The sequence below is a fragment of the Erpetoichthys calabaricus genome, chromosome 2 (genome assembly GCF_900747795.2).
Source record: "Erpetoichthys calabaricus chromosome 2, fErpCal1.3, whole genome shotgun sequence".
In the NCBI taxonomy this organism is placed as follows: domain Eukaryota; kingdom Metazoa; phylum Chordata; class Cladistia; order Polypteriformes; family Polypteridae; genus Erpetoichthys; species Erpetoichthys calabaricus.
In genome coordinates, this window is record NC_041395.2 from 329,129,582 (window position 1) to 329,154,189 (window position 24,608).

The 24,608-nt window shown below is 44.5% G+C and overlaps 1 protein-coding gene and 1 long non-coding RNA gene across 2 annotated transcripts in view; both read right to left on the bottom strand.

Annotated features, from left to right (window-relative positions):
- LOC127526771 (uncharacterized) overlaps positions 1-5,082 on the bottom strand; it is a 266,618-nt gene extending 261,536 nt beyond the window's left edge. The window contains exon 1 of the long non-coding RNA XR_007934205.1: positions 4,779-5,082. This is a non-coding gene — a long non-coding RNA (uncharacterized LOC127526771). The remainder of the gene's footprint in view (positions 1-4,778) is intronic.
- Positions 1-9,366, bottom strand: part of slc22a18 (solute carrier family 22 member 18) — a 266,376-nt gene extending 257,010 nt beyond the window's left edge. The window contains exon 1 of the mRNA XM_028825835.2: positions 9,105-9,366. The gene's annotated coding sequence lies outside the window, so the exon portion shown is untranslated. The remainder of the gene's footprint in view (positions 1-9,104) is intronic.
- Between the last annotated feature and the right edge of the window lie 15,242 nt (positions 9,367-24,608).

Here is a 24,608-nt window from a genome sequence, read left to right on the forward strand (position 1 = left end):
TTTTCTCTGTACCCTAATAAGCTTTCATATGACACTCAGACAGTGGGCTACGACTCACCTATTCACGGCGACTTTGATATCTGACAAGTTATTTTTTATTTCGGGCACTGTGCGACTTTGTGAACTTGAGCTTTCGGGTTTCTCCGACATGCTTTGTCACTCGATCAACTTCCTTTTGTTGTTTATTTCACTGTTTAAACCAACAAATAGTACGTTTTTCCTCACCTCCACTTGGTATTCGCTGAAATTCTTCTATTTTCCCTCGTGCTTTTACCATTGTCTTTTCAGAGAAGGCTGAGCTTACCGGCTATTTCTATTGATTTGCAAATTCAAAGAGGCGTAATTCTGGTGAGGAGTTGGAGCGGGACAGCAGGCGTGTGCACGTGTCACTTTTCACGTTGACCGGGATTTATGGAGCGGAAGAACGTGGAAGTTGACGTTCACACAGATTTATGCATCTGGATTTTTTTTTTGCGTAAGCACATTTCCGTTTTTGTGCTTACGTCATGTTGTAGTGTGAATTCTACACACAGCGTTATGCATGAGGCCCCAGGACTGTTGGTTGACAAGTGTCCACACAAGTCATGTGACCTGCAGTAGGGTCCAATACAGTGTTCCCCAGAGTCGGACCTGGGGACCCCCGGTGGCTGCAGGTGTCTGCCTCAACCAACTTCTGGTTTTAATTGGTCTCCTAGCCTAATAAAGTGAGCTGTTATTTCACAGTTTCTGTGTTTTGTGGTCAATTTAAAAACTTGAGTCAGGTTTAATATTTATTTGTAATGTACTAAGCAGCTATATGCTAACAGTGTCTTTTTATTTTTTTGCTTTCTAACATTATTTTTATCCTGATTTTCATTGTTCTTTTCCAAGTGTTCTAGTTATTTAATCCATTATTTATTACTTAGCAGTCTGAAGTAGTTGCAGCTTTTCTTTATTCAGTGTTGTTTGCTTGAGTCTGCTCTGCTTGTTTTAATTGTACAGTAATTACTGGGATACAATGAAGGGAAAAGGGGCAGAATAACAGGAAACAGAGAAAGAGAGTTAAGCATTTAATGTTAAATCAGAAATAGAAATAATTCTAAATGTCTTCTAAATGTAAAAGTCATACTGCTGTGTATTTCTGAATGCAGAAAAAGGAAAAAAAAAGACCAGCAAATTAAATGAGATCAGCTATCATCAGTTATTAGCATTGATTGTGAGTCTGGTAAGAACAGAAACCTGCAGCCACCATGGGACCCTAGGATAGAGTTTGGGAATCTCTGGTCCAATATTGTAAGGTAAAGTGGTTAATCCCAGCAAAAAGGTTGAAGTCACCATATGGAAAAAGAGTGATAAAATGGCCGGGCCATAATAATACGTTGAATTTGACCTAATGGTGTAGCGCACATTGTAAAGAAACAAGAAACATTTGAAGACCAGTTTTTCTTAGGAAGTAGTTGGTTGAAGTGTTCCTGATAAGCCTCACTGTAAAAATGCTGTAATGAAAAAATCATTAAGTAGACTGTAGATCATTTTAACATTTACGGGATTAACATCGTTATTAAAGGCAATATACAGTGGGTATAGAAAAGAATCCCCCCCCCCCCCCCCCCCCCGAAATATTCCCATTTTTTTTTTGCTTTACAACCTTAAATGAAATTCACACAAACCAAGATTTTTTCCAGCTTTACTTTCTCAATGCAATCTATAACATCCAAGTGAAAGATATCACAGCTACAGTACAGAAGAATTAAAAAAAAATAAAAAACAAGACATACTGAGATGAATAAAGGACAACCCCCCCCCCCCCAAACTCATTCAGGTGGAAGTGCCCACCATTTCCAGTGTAGACCATGGTTACTGGCTTCCTTCCACCTGTGATATTAATTGTAGTCAGTGTGATTAGTGAAGCTGTTCCTGGAGCATTCATTCCCTTGCTTGGTAGTGCAACTGACTATGGGTGGCAATCCATATCAAAAGATCTCAGGGATAGAGGTGTGGGCAGACATAAGGCAGGAGGTGGATACAAAAAAATCTCAAAGGCTTTATCAATCCCAAGGAAAACAGTAAAATCCATGATAAAGAAGTGGCAAGTGTTTTGTACTACTAGGACCCTCCCTGGATCCTCCAAACTGGATGGAAGAGAATGGAGGAAACTGGTAAGAGAGGCTACCAAGAGGCCAATGGCCACTTTGAAGGAGTTACAGGATTTTATGGCATAGAGTGGTCATTGTGTGCGTGTGACAACAATTTCACAAGTGCTCCAAAATTGCGGCTTATTCGGGAGGGTCGCAAGGAAAAAGCCATTTCTCAAGAAAGGCCACATTAAGGCCTTTGCCAGAATGCACCTTGAAGATTCTGATGCCAAGTGGAAAAAGGCCTTACGGTCAGATGAGACCAAAATCAAACTATTTGGCCTCAATACCAAACGGTACACCAATGCACCACCACCACTGGGGGGGGGGGGGATCCTTTATTAATCTCAGTATGTCTTGTTTTTGATTTTTTTATAATTTTTCAGAACTGTAGCTGTGATATCTTTCACTTGGATGTTATAGGTTGCATTGAGTAAGTAAAGCTGGGAAGAAATATTTTTGTGTGTGTTTTCATTTAAGGCTGTAAAGCAAAAAAAAAAAATGGGAATATGTCAAACGGGGAGATTATTTTCTATACCCACTGTAACAGTAGTTGATGGTTGCCATTATTAAATATGCTATAACATAAAAGAGATAACTTGCATTAGCATGTTATTGGTCATTTCATTAGCATTTAACTGGCCATTTTACTTGACAGTGGCCACTAATATTATAAACAATATATCAAAAAGCAAATAAGATTATTTTAGCACGTAACTGTCCACATGTACCAAATAGTGGTCAGTATTAAAGTGCCTTAACAGAAAACAAATAGATGGCTTTAGCAATGGGTCAGTTGTACTGGACAGTGGTCATTGTTAAAGGTGCTATAAAAAAACAGACTCCTTGTAACAAACAGCTGGCCAGCTATACCCTACATTGGGTACCCATTGCAAATGGCTAACTGTATTTGATAATATTCACTATTAAAGGTGCTGGAATGAAAAGAAAATAGATTGTTTTCACATGTACAGTATGTAACTAACCAACTATTCGTAATACTGGTCTTTATTAAAGAAACTATTATGGAAAAACAAGCAGGTAGCTTTGGCAAGTTCAGGTAAATAGTTTAAAGATTCCTTATTGTGCAGTTTATTGAAGGTGTTATAGTAAAAAATAATAGGTGAAAGGACTACAGGATACACTGATGCTGCTATGTGGAAAAATTACTGTAAGGTAGACTGCCTTAGTATGGAATTGTCAAACTTCTCATCTTCCTCCTCCTCCTTCTTGGTTCACACTGACAAACTGCTATATAGAAAATGATAGATGATTGTATGACTTTAGCTTCCTGACAGTGGCTGGCACAGTAGTTTGTGCTGCTACCTCACGGGTCTACTTCCCTGGGTTGAAGTCATGAAGCCAGATTGTGTCTGGGTGGAGTTTTATTCAGGTACGTCCCAATGATTTCTTATTAACTTAATTAACAATTTGGAATCTCTGTATGATGTGTGAGTGGTTGTTGCGACGGACTGATTACCCTTCTTTTGTTATAGGCCATTTGGTATGGGATTTGTAAAAGCTGTGTTAATGTTTGTGATGTGCTATCTGTTGGAATGATAAATGCAGTGCATTTTGTTGCTAAAAATGTTTATGATGCACCCTCTTTTGAAATGATAGAGACATAGCAATTGGACGGACACACAAACACTTAAAACCTTTTAATTAATATTCTGTATTACCAGAGTAAGATTTCATGAAGTCAGTCATTTTCCAACCTGCTATATCCTAACGCAGGGTCACAGGGGTCTGCTGGAGCCAATCCCAGGGCGCAAGGCAGGAACAAATCCCAGGCAGGGTGCCAGTTCCCCGCAGGGCACACACACACCAAGCACACACTAGGGACAATTTAGGATCACCAATGCACCTAACCGGCTTGTCTTTGGACTGTGGGAGGAAACCGGAGCACCCGGAGGAAACCCATGCAGACACAGGGAGAACATGCAAACTCCAGGCAGGGAGGACCTGGGAAGCAAACCCAGGTCTACTAACTGCGAGACAGCAGCGCTACCACTGCGCCACCGTGCTGCCATTTCATACAGTATAAATAATAAAAATACTAAGATAAAATAAAGAAAGATGTGCCAAGCAACCTGCCAGGCCCAAGCAGAAACAGCGATGTGCAATACTTGACTACAAAAATAAAGACACTGGGGCCTCAAAATTTATTATTATTAGGTTAACATCGTTTTCCTCTGCATTTCAATTAACAAATTACAGATTTTTGTTTCTGTTGCATTTTAGAAAATATCTCAACTTTTCTGGAAATGGGGTTTGTACATATACAGTCATATGAAAAAGTATGGGAACCCCTCTCAGCCTGCATAATTTATTTTTTTTATTTTATTTTATTTATTGAGGCTTTGGAAAACATCTTGTATCACCGCAGTCAGTCCCAAAGGTATCACGTCCTAGTGAGCTGAATGACTTCCGGCCTGTCGCTCTGACGTCACATGTGATGAAGACCATGGAGCGGCTGCTGCTTCACCACCTGAGGCCACAGGTCCGGCACGCCCTCGACCCTCTGCAGTTCACATACCAGGAGAAGGTGGGAGCGGAGGATGCCATCATCTATGTGCTACACTGATCCCTCTCCCACTTGGACAGAGGCAGTGGTGCTGTAAGAATTATGTTTCTGGACTTCTCTAGCGTTTTCAACACCACCCAACCTCTGCTCCTTAGGGACAAGCTGACAGAGATGGGAGTAGATTCATACCTAGTGGCATGGATGGTGGACTATCTTAAAGACAGACCTCAGTATGTGCGTCTTGAGAACTGCAGGTCTGACATTGTGGTCAGCAACACAGGAGCGCCGCAGGGGACTGTACTTTCTCCGGTCCTGTTCAGCCTATATACATCGGACTTCCAAAACAACTCGGAGTCCTGCCACGTGCAAAAGTTCGCTGATGACACTGCTATTGTGGGCTGCATCAGGAGTGGGCAGGAAGAGGAGTATAGGAACCTCATCAAGGACTTTAAGTGGTGCGACTCAAACCACCTACACCTGAACACCAGCAAAACCAAGGAGCTGGTGGTGGATTTTAGGAGGCCCAGGCCCCTCCTGGACCCCATGATCATCAGAGGTGACTGTGTGCAGAGGGTGCAGACCTATAAATACCTGGGAGTGCAGCTGGATGATAAATTGGACAGGACTGCCAATACTGATGCGCTGTGTAACAGAGGACAGAGCCGACTATACTTCCTTAGAAGACTGGCGTCCTTCTACATCTGCAATAAGATGCTGCAGATGTTCTATCAGACGGTTGTGGCAAGCGCCCTCTTCTATGCGGTGGTGTGCTGGGGAGGCAGCATTAAGAAGAAAGACGCCTCACGCCTGGACAAACTGGTGAGGAAGGCAGGCTCTATTGTAGGCATGGAGCTGGACAGTTTGACATCTGTGGCAGAGCGAAGGGCGCTCAGCAGGCTCCTGTCAATTATGGAGAATCCACTGCATCCACTGAACAGTATCACCTTCAGACAGAGGAGCAGCTTCAGCCACAGACTGCTGTCACCGTCCTGCTCCACTGACAGACTATGTCAGTCACTATGTGACTCTTCAATTCCACCCGGGGGGGTAAACGTTAACATTATTCAAAGTTATTGTCTATTTTTACCTGCATTTTTATTACTCTTTAGTTTAATATTGTTTTTTGTATCAGTATGCTGCTGCTGGAGTATGTGAATTTCCCCTTGGGATTAATAAAGTATCTATCTATCTATCTATCTATCTATCTATCTATCTATCTATCTATCTATCTATCTATCTATCTATCTATCTATCTATCTATCTATCTATCTGTCTGTCTGTCTGTCTGTCTGTCTGTCTGTCTGTCTGTCTGTCTGTCTGTCTGTCTGTCTGTCTGTCTGTCTGTCTAATAATTGACTCTCCTTTCAACAAAAAAGATAACAGTGTTATGTCTTTCATTTCCTAGGAACAGGAACAGGAGTACTGGGGTGTTTCCCGAACAAAGTATTTAACAGTTATACAGTATTTAGTTGTATGAAATTAAATCAAATGTGAAAAACTGGCTGTGCAAAAATGTGGGTCCCCTTGCAATTTTGCTGATTTGAATGCCTGTCACTGCTCAATGCTGATTACTTGCAACACCAAATTGGTTGGATGAGCTCATTAAGCCTTGAACTTCATAGACAGGTGTGTCCAATCATGAGATATAAAGGTATTTAAGGTGGTCAATTGCAAGTTGTGCTTCCTTCCCTTTGACTCTCCTCTGAAGAGTGACAGCATGGGATCCTCAAACCAACTCTCAAAAGATCTGAAAACAAAGATTGTTGAGTCTCATGGTTTAGGGGAAGGCTACAAAAAGCTATCTGAGAGATTTAAACTGTCAGTTTCTGTAACTGTAAGGAATGGAATCGGGAAATGGAATGCCACAGGCACAGTTGCTGTTAAACCCAGCAGGTCTGGGAGGCCAAGACAAATACAGGAATGGCATATGAGCAGGATTGTGAGAATGGTTACAGACACAACACAGATCACCTCCAAAAACATGCAAGAACATCTTGCTGCGGATGGTGTATCTGTACATCGTTCTACAATTCAGCAAAATTTGCACAAAGAACATCTGTATGGCAGGGTGATGAGAAAGAAGCCCTTTCTGCACTCACGCCAGAAACAGAGTCGCTTGCTGTATGCCAATGCTCATTTAGACAAGCCAGATTCATTTTGGAACAAAGTGCTTTGGACTGATGAGACAAAAATGGAGTTATTTGGTCATAACAAAAAGCGCTTTGCATGGCGGAAGAAGAACACTGCATTCCAAGAAAAACACCTGCTACCTCCTGTCAAATTTGGTTGAGGTTCCATCATGCTGTGTGGCTAGTTCAGGGACTGGGGCCCTTGTTAAAGTCAAGGGTCAGATGAATTTAACCCAATATCAACAAATTCTTCAGGATAATGTTCAAGCATCAGTCACAAAGTTGAAGTTACGCAGGGGTTGGATATTCCAACAAGACAATGACCCAAAACACAGTTCGAAATCTACAAAGGCCTTCATGCAGAGGGAGAAGTACAATGTTCTGGAATGGCCGTCACAGTCCCCCGACTTGAATATCATCGAAAATCTATGGGATGATTTGAAGCAGGCTGTCCATGCTCGGCAGCCATCAAATTGAACTGAACTGGAGAGATTTTGTATGAAGAATGGTCTGAAATACCTCCATCCAGACTCCAGACACTCATCAAAGGCTATAGGAGGACAGCATCTAGAGGCTATTATATTTACCAAAGGAGGCTCAACTAAGTATTGATGTCATATCTCTGTTGGGGTGCCCAAATTTATGCAGCAGCTAATTTTGTTATGATGCATATTGCATATTTTCTGTTAATCCAATAAACTTAATGTCACTGCTGAAATACTACTGTCTCCATAAGGCATGTCAGATATTAAAAGGAAGTGGCTACTTTGAAAGCTCAGTCAATGATAAACAAAAATCCAAAGAATTAAGAGGGGTTCCCAAACTTTTTCATATGACTGTATATGATTTAAAACAGTACATTGTTGTTTATATCCATTAGACGAAAGCTGATTGAGCCCACGTAGATCTCTATCAGGTACTGTAATGTGCTGACAGTTTATAATCATAATGGGTATTATTGTTGGCTGGCCAGTGATTGAGTTTATATTAACAGCAGACGCCTTTATAAGTGCAGGCATAATTAGTGACAGTGTGAAAAACTCCTAATAAAACCTGAAGCAGAAGTAGAAACATCAGTCCATCCATTTACTGAACCCGTCACATCTGTTCACAGTCCCAGGAATGGGGTGGTCCAAGTTGGGGGACACCAGGCACTCATAATTACTTGGCCAACTTAGGAATACATTATCGTACGCATGGGGTATTTGGAAAAAGCCCGACACCAAGTAGTGAGACTAATGTAGCGTGCGAATGGAATAATATGGTGAAAACCAAGAAGCTGTAGTATAATGGCGCATTCCAAAGTCAACAATAGAGAGCTTAATTCCGGCTGAAGAGCTTTAGACAGAAGGCGGTGGGGTTTTGTCTTGGGTGACACAGGTGGACACGAAGGAGCCTTGATGTCTTGCATGGCTCGGCCCACTGTTTTAAGTGTCTGCTGTGTGAAGTTTGCATTATATTTAGTTAATATAATATATCCATCTGTCTAATACTAATTACACTTATGTGGTGCTTTTCTAACATACTCATACACTTTACATAGACTGATGGGAGCCATGTCAACCACCGGTATTGTGCAGCATTCACCTGGATGATGAGACGTCAGCCATTCTTGCACCAGTACTCTCAGCACACATTAGCTATTAGGTGGTGAAGTGATAAGAGAGCTAGTTAGGCAGTAAGGGACAGGGGATGATTGAGGGTGAAGAACGAACAGGCTGAGGTGGGCTCTTTAGCCAGGACATCCTATTCTTTTTGAAAGATGCCCAGGTATCTTGAATAACCAGAGAGATTCAGGACCTCAGTTTTATGTCTCATCGGAAGGAAGGCACCATATTTACAACATAGTGTCCCCGTCACTTTACTGGGACATTGAGATCAACACACACAACACAGAGTTAGCACCTCTTGCTGGCCTCACCAACTTCTCTTCCAGCAGCAACCCAAGCTATTCTTAGATCACTGACGGGACGGGCTGCTGCCAGCGGGTCACAAGTTATAATGGAATTAGGAATTGTGGTAGCACTAGATGTTTCACCAAGAGGGAAGCTCAGGCACTCATTGCTCACCATGAGCTCACTTAAAGGCTGAGAAGCACTGTCTTAGATGGTCTCCCATCCAAGCACTGGCCTGGCCCAAACATGCATAGCTTCAGGTGGAGGTCCTTGTTCTGATGTACATGCTGCTTCCAGATGCCCTCGGGGGTGAACTATGAATTAGCACGAGTGAGTCCAATCAGGGACCTGGGTCAGTTCCAGCCACGATAAGCTGCAGATAACACAGAGCATAATCCCTGTATAGTCTTGTCTATCATTCTGCCCATTCGGTACCTACCTTCTTGTGTGTAAAGGAGCTTCATCTCGGGTGAAAGGCAGCGATCCAGTCAAAGGAGTTTGTTGCTTGCAGAAAAAAGAAATGTAAAACAACTCGTTTCCTTTTCTTAAAAACTTGGAACACAGCACTTCCTCTAGCTGAATCTGTTCAGACCACATAAAATCAGATAGAGAACAAAACGGTTAAAATGAGGTTGGTGACCTGTGCAAAGTACACCAAGGCAAAGGAAGCGGGAGTGGCACACTGACACCCTCGGCTCAGCTCAGACAGATTTATGTGGGGGTCAAAACGTCCGCCCTGTTCATTCGGCTCCTCCTGCTGCTCGAATGCTCCTCCATTGGTGTGCTTTACTTTTTTATTTATTGTTTCTTCCTCCTCTTCTTCAGAAGCTTCTTGCAGATTTGAACAGAACTCTTTGACTGATTTAACTGTCTGCTGGACTTCACTTATCCTGTTTTTAGATCCAGAATTACAAGTTGAACATTCCTCAGATGGACAAACTGATTAACAGCTACACCTCTATGTTGTTTTGGCAACATTCATTCGTTCCTTTTAGAAACTTTAAAGCTTCTGCATAATCTTAACAACAATTAAGGATAGAAGAAAATAAACATATTAAATTTGTATCACTTTGCTTCAAATTCATTTTGAGCAAAAAATGGCATTTTAGGTTGACCAGGTTGTATGTTTAATTTTAAACAATTGACTGAGGTGAAAGGTCAGCGTTACGTCACAATCGGACAATTTGGGTAGCTTTTGTTTTGTCTAAACTGTCCGGGTTGTAATTCCGAGTTCGTTGAGCATTCTTGTGGTATCTCTGACTTGACAAATCGTATTTACCGTCTGTCCGAGAGGACATGAATGCAGCTTATTATTCTAGTCCTCTCTCTTTCTGGTAAAGTCTGCCTTGCTGTATCAACTACTGTGATACTTTATGCAAAGGAACACTTTATCCAAACTACTGTAAAGCATGGAAAATACAGTCAGTCAGTCATCATCCAACACTAATACAGGGTCACAGGGGTCTGCCGGAGCCAATCCCAACCAACACAGGGCACAAGGCAGGGCACCAGCCCACCGCAGGGTACACACACACACACCCTCACACCAAGCACACACTAGAGACAATTTAGGATCACCAATGTACCTAACCTCCATGTCTCCATGTCCAGGAAACCCACGCAGATACAGGGAGAACATGCAAACTCCACACATGGAGGACCCGGGAAGCAAACCCGGGTCTCCTTACTGCAAGGCAGCAGCGCTACCACTGTGCCACCGTGCCGCCCATAGAAAATACAGATTCCGTTTTTGTGATTGGCCTCACCGAATAAATCTTTTGTAGGGCAGATTTCAAAATCCTTCTTTTAACATATAAAGCATTAAATGGCCGAGGTCTGGCTTACTTGTCTGAACTTATCATGACTTAGAAACCAGAGTGCACATTAAGATCTCAAGATGCCGGTCTGCTTATGGTTCCAAGGATTAATAAAATAACAATGGGAGGTCGAGCTTTTAGTTACAGGGCCCCTAAACTGTGGAGTGGTCTGCCTGCTACTGTAAGAGATGCCCCTTCGGTCTCAGCTTTTAAATCCCGACTGAAGACTCACTACTTCAGTTTAGCACACCCTGACTAGAGCTGCTGATTAACTGTACAGACTGCATCTCTGTTGTTAGTCATTAGCACTAAAACATAAGTAACATGATAGTTAGAATTTGTTACTAACCCTCCACTATTCTGTTTCTCTTCTCGGTACTCAAATGTGGCACTTGGTGCCACGGCCCACCTGCCAAGTTGTTTTGCCTGCCTAAGGTAAAGTCATCCCTGATGGAGGATCACAGGAATCGTGGGAAAGAGGGGTCCTTTCATCGGATTGGCTGGCCCAGCGCTGTTTCAGCTGTGGAATGGCCAAATGGGGGAGGCAGCTTGATGGATGAGGTCTCCAGGAGTCTAAAATTATGTAAATCTTATTATGTGATATCATCTACTGTTAAATTCTGCTCCGTACTTCTAAAAAATTTTTAATTTTTTGTTGAGGATTTGTTCTGTTCTGTGTATTGTATTCTATTGACCCCCCTTCTTTTGACACCCACTGCACGCCCAACCTACCTGGAAAGGGGTCTCTCTTTGAACTGCCTTTCCCAAGGTTTCTTCCATTTTTCCCTACTAGGTTTTTTTGGGAGTTTTTTCTTGTCTTCTTAGAGAGTCAAGGCTGGGGGGCCGTCAAGAGGCAGGGCCTGTTAAAGCCCATTGCGGCACTTCCTGTGTGATTTTGGGCTATACAAAAATAAACTGTATTGTATTGTATAGTGAAAAATTGGCCAATCAATGGGAGCAACACTAGTTTTTGGTAGGTGGTACAAGTTGAATTAATGTCAACTTGAAGGCCCAGACTTGGGGGTTTCCCAGCAGAACATTGCCTAGAGCATCACCCTCCCTCCACTAGATTGCCTTCTTACCATAGTACCTGCCAGTGCCATCTCTTCCAAATGACACACTGTTGTGGGGTACAAAATCTGTACATTTTGGTTTATATTTCCATTATATTTTGTTCAAGACAACAGATGAACTACAAATCAAAGCATGTCTTCTTCCCAGTAATATCTCACTTTTAAAACAGCTGTTCCAACAAAGAAAGGAAGACATGCTGGAGGCTCAATTACTTTATAACCTGAGAAAGGATGAACATCTAATTATTTTACAGCCTGGGAAAGGAAGACATTGTGATGCCTCAAAGAACAAAACAAAGTTTTATTGTTTGGGAAAACGGACAGTGAATTAATTCTTCATAGTGACAGCCAGCCAATCAGAATATCTAACAATCACATCTTGCAAACCCCCCCAGTAGAATTTTAGTATAAATATGCCTCGTCTGAGGAGCGATATAGTAAGTAAGGAAGTGAGGAAGGAGGGAGGAAGAAGAAGAAGGGACAAAGACGTCACTGGTAGGAAAAGCATCATGAGCAACTACGAGTGCGAGATCACAAGCCGCCCTGCGACATTCATCCTTGTCATCTGTAACTTTTTCGTAAGCTTTTTTTAAAGACTATATATATGTCCAGACTTTTCTATCAGTCCTATTTTCTATTATTCTTTGTTCCAGTGGTATTATTATTATTATTGTAATAAATACCATGCTGCTTTTAACTTTCTATTCTTTGTCTTCATGTCTAGAGTGATTGAAGTAATGAGTTAGATTTCTTTGAGCACCTGGTGCAGCTGGAGATTTGCTATTACCTCCATGCTGCGAGGTTTATTAGGCTGAGAGTGAGAGCTCCACTCAATAGTAGGGAACAGTACGTAAAGAAGGTATTCTTGGCTGATAAATGGCCTTTAGTCAAGGATGCTGAGTCTTTGTATGTTTAAAATGTATTCTTGTAGACCAAAAGTAATATTTAGGTCTGAGATATCTTTAAAACATCGAATGTTGTTCATGCCGGTAATAAGTAAGTCCCTTGAAGTGCTGAGAGAGTGACAGGCTGTGTTATTGCTAAAGCACTTGTGTGGTTTAAAGTGCTAAAGGTTAATCAGCGTGTGTGTGTCATTCATGGGGCACTGTTGTGGTTAGGGTCTGTGTGTATGCGTATAGCTGTGTATGTGTGTGTTCATCTTAAAGTGCAACAGTAGACCAGCCCGATAACAAACTTTGACGAGTACACTTACCCTTGAAGAAAACAGGTAAAGGGTAAGTGTGGTGTTGCGGGTCCACAGCTCCCATCAAAGGCCCATTTTAAAATAAATCACTGCGCTCGCGGCTTAGTGAGTGGGCATGGTGGTTGTGTGGCTGAAGCTGTTCTCAGGGCGATTCACGATGTCTGCGTTTCTCACCTAAGTGCACAGGTGAGAAACTGTCCACATCCGTGATTGTTCCTGGGGCTGCTAATTTGCCACACCTGCCATGCCCTCTTGATAAAACAGAAGCGCGAGTCGGCTAGAGGAGAGAAAAAGAAAAGGAAAGAGAACGAACGGAGGTTGCAGGAGAAGGCAGGAAGCAGCAGGAGGAGAAAGTCGGTGCGGGTGAGCGAGCGAGTGCAGGGCTCGCGTTGCAGCTGTGCAGGAAGCCTGGGTGTTGGGCCGACTTTCGGGAGTAGTAGTAGTGGTCGCTCAGTAGCGGGAGTGACCAGTGATGAAAGGCGGATGACTCTCCGCGTAAGGCCACGGGACTCAGGACTTGGGATTTGGTGTCCCCAGTGTGAGAGCCCTGGTCGTTGGGGAATCCCAAGTTGCTGTTTGGAGGAGCCTACCGGAGCCAGGAATCGGTGAGGCAAAGCCGAAGCAGGCACAGCAGGTCAGCTGCAGCTAGGGTGACTCCTCTTTCGAGAAGCCCAAATGGGAAGCAGGGGAGCCGCCTGCAGTAGTAGAAGGATGCACCAGATTTTTAAAAGGACAGCTTTCTGTATGGTTTTAACCTCGTCGTTTTTAAGAAGACTTTTTTCTATATTTTAACCTCCACGTTTTTCACTTGCTTTTAATGGATTATTTATTTAAGGAAAACTCTTTATGAAGCACTGCACCTATTTATTTGGACATTGTTCTTTTTTTAATAAAAGCACTTGACGGTTTTGCACCATCCCCTTGCTATGTTGTTGCCTCACTGCTTAACTCATCGGTAGCATTACCGATGGTGTTGGGTTTAAGAGCTCCCGGACAGCAAACGGGAGCATACAGCAAACCCGCATCGTCACAGTAAGTAGAGGTAAATACTAAGATAATACACACACACATACCCAGCCATCATCATGATGCAACAGAAAACGAGATTCAGGCAACCTTCTTCCATTGATCCAATGTCCAGTTCTGACTCTTACTTGTTCATTGTAGACGCTTTTGACGGGCCCTCTGACTGTCTTGTGGCTGTGCAGTCTCATATGCAGTAGGCTTTGATCTTGTAACCATCTTTAAATTATCTGTGATTTGTGCCACAGTAGTCCGATGTCTGAAGCAGGTTTTCATTAAGAACATCTCTGTACTTTGCCCCATTCAGCTTTCCCTCGATCTTGACTAGTCTCCCAGTCCCTGATGCTATCACCACCATGCTTCACTGTTAGAACAGCATTGCACAGGTGATGAGCGGTGCCTTGTTTTCCCCCAGATATCACGCTTGGAATTGAGGTCAGACAGTTCAATGTTCGTTTCACCAGACCTGATCGGGTACCTTTTGGCAAACTGCACCTGGGCTTTCATGTGTCTTTTACAGAGGAGAGCTCTGTCTTCACACTCTGAAGTCAAGCCAAATCGGTGGTGTGCTACAGTAATGGTTGTCCTTCTGGAAGTTTCTCACTTCTTCAAATAGGTTCCTGGCAGCTCTGCCAGAGTGTTAATTAGGTTCTTGGTCATCTCTTTTGCCAAAGCCCTTCTCCTCTGATTGCTCAGTTTGGCCAGGTGGCCAGCTCTAGCAAGGAACCATAGTTGTTACAAACCTCTCTGAAGTAACCTGAAACTGACAAAAGTAATTGGCACCCATCATTGTTTATTCCATATTTAACAAAAGTCAGACTTTGCTTTGGAGGTTTGATTCATCAGAATATTTTAAATAATAACACAAATGAAAATGGTACAGACAAAATGGTAACCTTTAGAGTTTTCAATCACTGCACACAAGTGATTTCTGGAGGCCTCCATAAGACTTCAGGTCGTTTGGCCCACTCGTCCTAAGCAAACTGTTCCAGCTGGGTCAGCTTTGAAGGGTCTTCTACCGGACTGCATGTTTCAGTTCTTTCCACAGATGTTTGATAGGATTCAAATCAGGTTTTATAGCAGGCCACTTCAGAATAGTCCAATGGTTTCTTCCTCAACATTCTTGGGTTCTTTTCGCTATTTGTTTCGATTCCTTATCCTGTTGGATTATCCATAGCCTGTGACTGAGACAGAGCTTTCTGACACTGGGCAGTACGTTTCATTCCAGAATGTCTTGATGGTCTTGAGATTTCATTGTTCCCACCACAGACTCGGAGCACCCCATGCCAGAAGCAGCAAAGCAGCCCCAAAACATCACTAATCCTCCTCCATGTTTCACAGTAGGTCTGGTTTTCTTTTCTTTAAAAGCTTCATTTTTTTCATCACTGGACACAGAGCTGATGTGACCTGCCAAAAAGCTCCAGTTTGGTCTCATCTGTCCAAAGGGCGTCCTCCCAGAAGCATTGTGGCTTGTCAATATGCATTTTAGCAAATTCCTGTCTGGCTTTTTTATGTTTTTCTTTTAACAGTTGAGTCCTCTTAAGTCTTCTTTAATGGAGCTCACTCTCACTCAAAAAGCGGCGGATGGTGTGATCAGACACTGCTGGACCTCGACCTTGGAGTTTATTTTTAACAGTAGTGTCTCATAATTTGGCCAAATTTTGAATGACAATGCTAACTTCCCGATAGCATGAGTTGGCTGACCGAAGACGAAAGATGATCCCACATCATCGATGCTTCTGTCACACACGTGTGCATAGGAGGCAGCTGAAGGGCTTAGAGATGAATGATAATACGTCTGCCCCGGTGGTGGGGGTGGGGTGCACTAATGCTCTTTCTGAGTTCCCTGCAGGCCTTTACCGGGAAATCCCAAGCCACCGCCTTGACTCGGGACACATCACTTCCGGTCCCGCCCCCGAGGACGACATCACTTCCAGTCCCGGCCCTGAGGACGACATCACTTCCCCCAAACTTCCTATAAAGCCTCACACCTTTTCCCTGGAAGTCAGTTCTGTTTTGGACTCTGTCTTGTAAACTTGACTCAACTAAAGAATCATTTACTTTTGCAGCCAGGACACTGAATTACACGGGTGGCTGCCCCAAACCTTGCCATGTCTCTTGTCTCTTCTTCTCACAGTGGCGTAGTCGGCAGGATGCTGTCCCTGAAGAACCCGGGACAGGACCCTAAAACAAACCAGGTAGGAAAGTACCGGGGTCGAGTTTCTGGGCGGGGAGTGCGTCGGGGGGTCAGGAAGGACCCGGTGCAGGCTCTGTTCCACAAGGGCAACCCTAGGCTGAAGCCCTATCTGGTGGAGAGTGTTGAAGGGACCCACAGGCGTGGGATGGTTTCTGGGGAGGATGCAAAAGGGGCTCATTATGCTCTCCGGGGTGGGAGAGCTGAGCCGCCCATCGGGACCAAGGTCCCTGATACAGATGGGCTTTCCCCAGGCCATCAGGTGAAGGAATTGCAGACCTGGGAGTTTAACCCAAAAACAGCACTCCCAGAACAAGCTATGGCTCTCTGGCAGCAGGAGGGTCTGTGGCTACGGCCATTTGAAAAGACTACAAATTGTGCAGCAGGTTGCCTGTTTTTTGCTGCTGCAGCATCTACCCCAGGACTTTGCCCAGCTGGCCTGGGATGATTTCCATTCCATGCAGGAGTTGTTACAACTCCTAAAGACCCCACGGCCGGCCCCTTAGTAGAATCCCTGGGGACTGTGTCCCACTTAGGACGTGCCTCCCGCTCACTCCGGAGCCTGTTCCGAAGTCGCCGGACCACCTGGCCTGCGACCTGTCTAGGAACGAGGTGGACTGCAGGGGGACACGGCAGTGTTGTTTGTGTGCCCTTAGCAACCCTCTGGCAGATAACCATACTGGAGAGCTACTCATTAATGGATATAAAGTGACGGCCTTGTTTGACTCCGGCAGTAACATGTCTGTCGTTGCTCGCCGTTATGTTTTACTGCAACAATGGATTAAAAGAAAGACCAGTCTTAAATGTATACACGGAGATGTCCGCGTGTATAAATCCACCCGGTGTTACGTATGTCTGGAAGGAACCCTTAAAAGACTCACCGTGGCGGTTCTTCCGGATCCTCCGTTTCCAGTAATCCTAGGGCGGGACTAGTCTGAAAGTAACGGCGGTAGACTAGTGAGTATTCCCGGAAAAGCTTTGGGCCTAGTTATAGGTGAGAAAAACTCATCTCAAGCTGCCTCCACGCCGTGTAATCAGCCGACAGGGAGTGGGGCGGAAGGCCAAGAGAGTGACGCAGAGACTCCTGGACCGTCGAGGGCTGCTACGTCATCTACCAGCGCCCTGGCAGCTCGGGAGGAATCTCCGCCCCTTGAGGTCAAACCGGTTCCGCTCTCTGAGTTGCACTTTCAGTTTAGAGCGACGCCGGCTTCTTTCAAGAGAGAACAATGGAATGACGACTCTCTGAAACATGCAAAGAATGCACTGGTCCTCGTTAACGGCCAACGCACGCATCAGCCTATGCCACAGGGACCTCGCTTCGTCATTGAAAATGACTTGTTCTATCGGGTCGCGGAGCATTAGGGGAAGGAGCGGAAGTTGCTGTTAGTCCCGCGAACCTACCGGCGGCAGGTCTGCAAGTTAGCACACTCCCACCTTCTTGGGGGCCATCTCGGCTCTGTCCCCCTTCCCCTGATTGACGTCTCTTTTGACCGGATTGGGGTTGACATAGTAGGACCCTTGGAACCCTCAGCCCGAGGACATAAATATATACTCGTCCTCGTGGATTACGCAACCCGTTACCCTGAGGCCGTTCCCTTGTGCTCGGCTACTTTCAAAATAATTGCACGGGAACTAGTAGGAGTCTTTGCGCATGTTGGCGTCCCTAGAGAAGTCCTAACAGACCAAGGGACCCCTTTTACCTCGGAACCGTTCAAGGTGACTGCCAAGTTACTGAAGATAAAGCATTTAAAAACCGCGGTGTATCATCCTCAAACTGATGGGTTAGTGGAGAGATTCAATCTGACTCCCAAGCAGATGCTTCGTAAGGTGGTCAGCGAGGATGGGAGGAACTGGGATCAACTCCTCCCCCTTGTCCTCTGCCTACTAGGAAGTCCCCCAAGCTTCTACAGGCTTCTCACCTTTTGAGTTGTTATACGGACGACAGCCCCGGGGTATATTAGATATCTTAAAAGAGGGCTGGGAAGGAGAGGCTCTTCCCTCGACAAATATTCTGGAATATATCGCCCAGTTGCGCGATAGATTTGATACAATTAGACCCATTCTAAAGAGTCATATGGAGGAGGCGCAAGCAGCACAGGCCCACCTTTATGACCGTGGCACGACTCTCCAGGAGTTCCGTTCCGGGGATCGTGTCATGGTGTTGGTGCCCACTTCTCACTCCAAATTGCTCACTCATTGGCTGGGCCCTTATGAAATTAAGGAGAAGAAGGGATTGGTGGACTATTTGGTGAAACAACCCAATCGTCAACCAAGCGAGCGGGTGTATCATGTGAACCTGCTGAAACTGTGGAAGGAGAGGGACCCCAATCCCTCCTCTGGTCAGCCCCACTCACTCTTTGCTCAAACTAGTTCCCTTAATTTCGGTGAGCAGTTATCTCCCCAGCAGATGCAGGAGCTGGAAGCAGCTATCCACTCCATCCCAGAGGTGGTGAGTGAACAACCCGGCCGGACCTTTCTGGTTGCGCATGACATATTGAATGACCCAGGGGTGATTGTCCGAGAGAGGCAACTATAGACTCCCGGAGGCAAAGAAAGCTGAAGTGGAACTGGAAATCAAGCGAATGCTGGAACTAGGAGTGATTGAGGAGAGTTTTAGTCCCTGGTCCAGTCCCATCGTCTTGATTGCTAAGCCAGACGGCAGTTGGAGGTTTTGCAATGACTTCCATCGGCTTAATCAGTATTCCCGATTTGATGCTTATCCCATGCCTCGCGTGGACGACCTCCTCGAGAGGCTGGGACCAGCTAAATTCCTGACCACACTTGACATGACGAAGGGGTACTGGCAGGTTCCTTTAACGGAGTCCGCGAAGGAAAAAAACACATTTAGCACTCCTAGCGGACATTGGCAGTATCGTGTCCTTCCATTCGGGTTACACAGGGCGCCTGCAACTTTCCAGCGTCTGGTGGACAAAGTGCTCTGACCCCATAACTCGTATTGTGCTGCCTACCTGGATGACGTCGTCATCTATTCCAGCACATGGAAGACGCACATACTGCAGGTCACAGCGGTATTGCAGGCACTAGGAGAGGCCGGGCTTCGAATCAATCCCAAGAAATGTTTCTTCGGGTTGAGAGAAGCCAAGTATTTGGGCTACCTGGTGGGCCGGGGTACTGTGAGGCCACAGTGTTTCAAATTAAATGCCATACTGACATGGCCCCGTCCTCAAACCAAGCAGCAAGTCCGATCCTTTCTCGGTTTGGCCGGGTACTACCGCAGGTTTGTGCCTCGCTTCTCCGAGAGACCGGCGCCCTTGACCGACTTGACGAAGAAAAGAGCTCCCAACCTAGTGGTATGGTCTGACAAAGCGGGGACTGCATTCATTGACGTAAAAAAGGCTCTGACTTCAGCACCTATATTAATCGCCCCTAACTTTTCTCTTCCATTTGTCCTCCAGACGGACGCTTCGGACACAGGCTTGGGAGCCATGTTGAGCCAAAGCGTCGACGGTGTTGAACACCCCGTAATGTACCTAGGCCGGAAACTGTTGGACTGGGAGACCAGGTATGCAGCGGTGGAGAAGGAAGCTCTGGCGATTAAATGGGCGGTTACGCAGCTGCGGTACTACCTCTTGAGTTGGGTGTTCATTCTGGTGACGGATCATGCACCTCTAAAGTGGATGGCCCTTCACAGGGAGTCGAATCCGCGAGTCACCAGGTGGTTTCTTGACCTGCAGCAATACAAGTTTTCGCTCGTTCATCGCCAGGGGTCTCTTCATGCCAACACTGATGCCCTCTCCCGGGCTCACGACCTCTCGGTGCAGGATGCCCGACCCGACGGGTCTGGGCTGAGGGGGGAGTCTTGTCACACACTTGTGCATAGGAGGCAGCTGAAGGGCTTAGAGATGAATGATAATACGTCTGCACGGTGGGGGGGCGGGGTGCACTAATGCTCTTTCTGAGTTCCCTGCAGGCCTTTCCCGGGAAATCCCACGAGGAGCCACCGCCTTGACTCGGGACACATCACTTCCGGTCCCGGCCCCAAGGACGACATCACTTCCCCAACTTGACTCAACTAAATAATCATTTACTTTTGCAGCCAGGACACTGAATTATACGGGTGGCTGCCCCAAACCTTGGCATGTCTCTTGTCTCTTCTTCTCACACCTCCTTTGTATGTGTTGGTGTCTCCTATCCTTTCTAGCACCTTCTTGGAAAGTCTGCCATATCATGTAGTGTTTAATGAAGCATTTGACTAATTGTTCTCCATCTTCATCAGCTTATGCTGGACCTTATGCTACAGTGCAAAAGAGGCAGGACGGATCATTAAATATCGGGGTTGTGGTGTCAGGACACAAAACCCTTCACTCTGACTCCTCGATTTAAGGTAACACCAACTCTGACTGCAACTGTTCCATTTGTAATAAAACTAAAATATGAACTATGTTGATTGAAAACATGCAAGATACAAGGCATTTCATCACTGCCATCACAAATCAACTTTTTAACACCCTAACCTGTTAAAGTTCAGGTCTAAGGCTGCAGCGATACCGCTGTGGTTTTTCCATATTACTTATTATATAATACTTATAAAATTAAAAAAGAGGCTCAATTTTTATCAAAAGCTGTGCGACAAGGGGGTGCGACAAACAGGAAGGCTGTGTTGCATTTCACCAAAATTGAGCGAGGAGCACAGGAGGCCGCATAAAACAAATAAGCATTTTTAAGTGTGTTAGCATATAATGCAGAAGGCACCTACTACAATAGTCATGTCTGTCTTCCTGCGTGCTGGAGTAGAAAATCTTCCATTTTTGAATTGTGGGCTGCTCATAATGAAGTTTTAATTATTTTGCTTAAAATGAACCAGGATGAAATGAATTTAAAGAACTCTTAAAAAATAGGGGGTGCAAGATAATAATTATAATAATAATAATAATTATTTGCATTTATATAGTGCTTTTCTCACTACTCAAAGCGCTCAGCAATTGCAGGTTAAGGGCCTTGCTCAAGGGCCCAAAAGAGCAGAGTCCCTTTTTTGGCTTTTACGGGATTCGAACCGGCATTTCAAGGGATACGACTAAGAGTTAAGGCTGTGCTGTGGCTCGCCAAAGTTGAGTGAGGTGTGCTTTCCGACTTTATCATGGTGCAATCGACTTTCCGACTTTATCATGGTGCAATCGATGTCTTGCAGTGTGCAGTCATTTGTAGGTCATTTATTAGTTAGTGTTCCTGTTCTATGATATGAAAAGAATCGAGCATTGCACGCGCAATTGTCACTTGTGAATGAGTGCAGAAAATACGCATTCTTGAGGGTTCCTTGCTGTGAGCCTACTGTATATGTGACTTTTTTTTAAGAGAATGGAATTTGGATGTTGCAATAATCCACAGAGAAATTGATTTCTGTGCAAGCACTGATTGTGAGACATCACTGATTTTGAGGTTTGATTGACATTTTTGCCATGGGGGCGCACAAGAGGCATTAAATTGCTGCTGCTTGCATTGTGTCCCTCTCTCCTGCTGGTGGTACTGGCATTAGCGCAGCAACTGTGTGGCACATCTGTTTTTGAACTGCAATGCAGGTGTTATCAGGAGTCAAAGCTTGCCAACTATGAAAGCGCTCTGGAGGAATTTTGGCCCACTCATCTTTGCAAAATTGTTGTAATTCAGCTTTATTTGAGGGTTTTCTATCATGAAACGCCTTTTTAAGGTCATGCCATAGCATCTCAATTGGATTCAGGTCAGGACTTTGACTAGGCCACTCCAAAGTCTTCATTTTGTTTTTCTTCAGCCATTTAGAGGTGGATTTGCTGGTGTGTTTTGGGTCATTGTCCTGTTGCAGCACCCAAGATCGCTTCAGCTTCAGTTGACGAACAGATGGCTGGACATTCTCCTTCAGGATTTTTTTGGTAGACAGTAGAATTCATGGTTCCATCTATCACAGCAAGCCTTCCAGGTCCTGAAGCAGCAAAACAACCCCAGACCATCACACTACCACCACCATATTTTACTGTTGGTATGATGTTCTTTTCTGAAATGCTGTGTTCCTTTTACGCCAGATGTAACGGGACATTTGCCTTCCAAAAAGTTCAACTTTTGACTCATCAGTCCACAAGGTATTTCCCAAAAGTCTTGGCAATCATTGAGATGTTTCTAGCAAAATTGAGACGAGCCCTAATGTTCTTTTTGCTTAACAGTGGTTTGCGTCTTGGAAATCTGCCATGCAGGCCGTTTTTGCCCAGTCTCTTTCTTATGGTGGAGTCGTGAACACTGACTTAATTGAGGCAAGTGAGGCCTGCAGCTCTTTAGACGTTGTCCTGGGGTCTTTTGTGACCTCCTCGGATGAGTCGTCTCTGCGCTCTTGGGGTAATTTTGGTCGGCCGCCACTCCTGGGAAGGTTCACCACTGTTCCATGTTTTTTGCCATTTGTGGATAATGGCTCTCACTGTGGTTCGCTGGAGTCCCAAAGCTTTTAGAAATGGCTTTATAACCTTTACCAGACTGATAGATCTCAATTACTTCTGTTCTCATTTGTTCCTGAATTTCTTTGGATCTTGGCATGATGTCTAGCTTTTGAGGTGCTTTTGGTCTACTTCTCTGTGTCAGCAGCTCCTATTTAAGTGATTTCTTGATTGAAACAGGTGTGTGGCAGTAATCAAGCCTGGGTGTAGCTACGAAACATTTTGTGTGACAAACATGCAAAAGAATAAGAAATCAGGAAGGGGGCAAATAGTTTTTCACACCACTGTATGTTTCATTGCTTAGCGGTGCACCTGCACCCGTTGCATCATGGGGGTCCCCAATCCCTCAAACCTTTTGATTGTTGATCGTGTGTCATTTCCTCACAGTGCTTGATGCTTTTCGGGATACTCCAACCCCAGTTGAGTGTCTAAGGTTCAAGGGAGACACATTTACAAGATTATTGAGATTTATAAAGGTAAATTGCTTAATTTGTATTTACATTTTGTGCACTGAGTTAACAGCTTATTTTTTATGAATTTAATTTGCTGACCCGCAGTAGTGTAAGTGGTTCAAAAATGAGACATTTGACTTCTTCATCTTCAAACGTGATATTACTTTTGTAGGGGGTGTAATACAAATGTAATATTGTCTAGAGGTGCGTGGTATAAAAAAGATTGGGAACCACTGGGCTAGAAGAGAAAATAGTCTCATTGAATTAGTATATGTGAAACTGGACATTTTGACTCATTACATTACAATTTACATTTAGATGGATTTGGTATATTTTACCAACTGCCATAACTTAATAATTGTGCCCAACTCCACAGCCCTGATTATTATAAAGCTGAGGACAAGCTGATTAAGAAAATATTACACTTATATTATTAAAGAAGCACTGACGTGCTCAGGTTATTCTGTAAATATAAATATCCCCCTTAACGACATACAACATGATGCATAAAACAGTCAAGTCAGTTTGCAAAAAAACAAAAAAAAAATTTAATTCAATACAAACCATTGAGTTATAATTTTTCATTCTCCACTTGCTTAATCGTTTTTGCATTTCTTTTACAGTGAGCACAAATCTCCCAACCTTGTGAAAAGCATAAAACCCGAGTGAGAGCTTCAGATTCCACCAGGGGGCGCAGTGACTGCCATACTTGATGCCACGTTGCTCCCTGTTCACAAGTGACCTTAATAGCTCCACAGAAGATAAAGGTCAGCAGATCTGGGCACATCTTGGTGGGGGTCTTTTTGAATAGGAAGCAAACTACCATCATGAGATGCTCTGCAAGGTCAAGGTACTGTACACGGAGTTAGAAAATTCATTGAGCTTTGAACAAAAAAATAAATTATATATATTTATGTGTGTGTGTGTGTGTGTGTGTGTATGTGTATGTGTATATATATATGTGTGTGCATGTGTGTGTATGTTACGGCCAAAACCCAAAATCGGCCAAACTGAGATGTGTCTGTCCAAATCGGAAAATGACCAATGTCGCTGTAAATTGACCAGCCAATGCCCGATCTTTTCCTCAATTTTGGGATTTGGCCAGCCAGTTTGCGAAATGGCATGGGGTGATTGGCCAAAGTCAGAAGAAAAAAGGCATGAGCAGCGATTTGTTGCGCACTTAGTATTGTAATTGCATCGAGTGTAGCCTTGGCGGCTCTTGTTCAGAAAGCAGACGCCACTTGGTTGTTTCACAATAATTAAGATTAGGTATATAAGTAGGTTTCACATTTCTGTTATCATCCATCCATCCATTTTCCAACCCGTTGAATCCAAACACAGGGTCACGGGGGTCTGCTGGAGCCAACCCCAGCCAACACAAGGCAGGGAACCAATCCCGGGCAGGGTGCCAACCCACAGCAGGACCCACACAAACACACCCACACACCAAGCACGCACTAGGGCCAATTTAGGATTGCCAATCCACCTAACCTGCATGTCTTTGGACTGTGGGAGGAAACCGGAGCGCCCAGAGGAAACCCACGCAGACACGGGGAGAACATGCAAACTCCACGCAGGGTGGACCCGGGAAGTGAACCCGGGTCTCCTAACTGCGAGGCAGCAGCGCTACCACTGCGCCACCGTGCCGCCCTTCTGTTATCATTTTAGCCCTAAAATAGTGACTTAACATCAGGGACCTATTTTATTGACCTGAAGGTTAGTGTTTGGGGCGAGGGGAAGGCTGTCTCAAGTGGCATCCTCTTT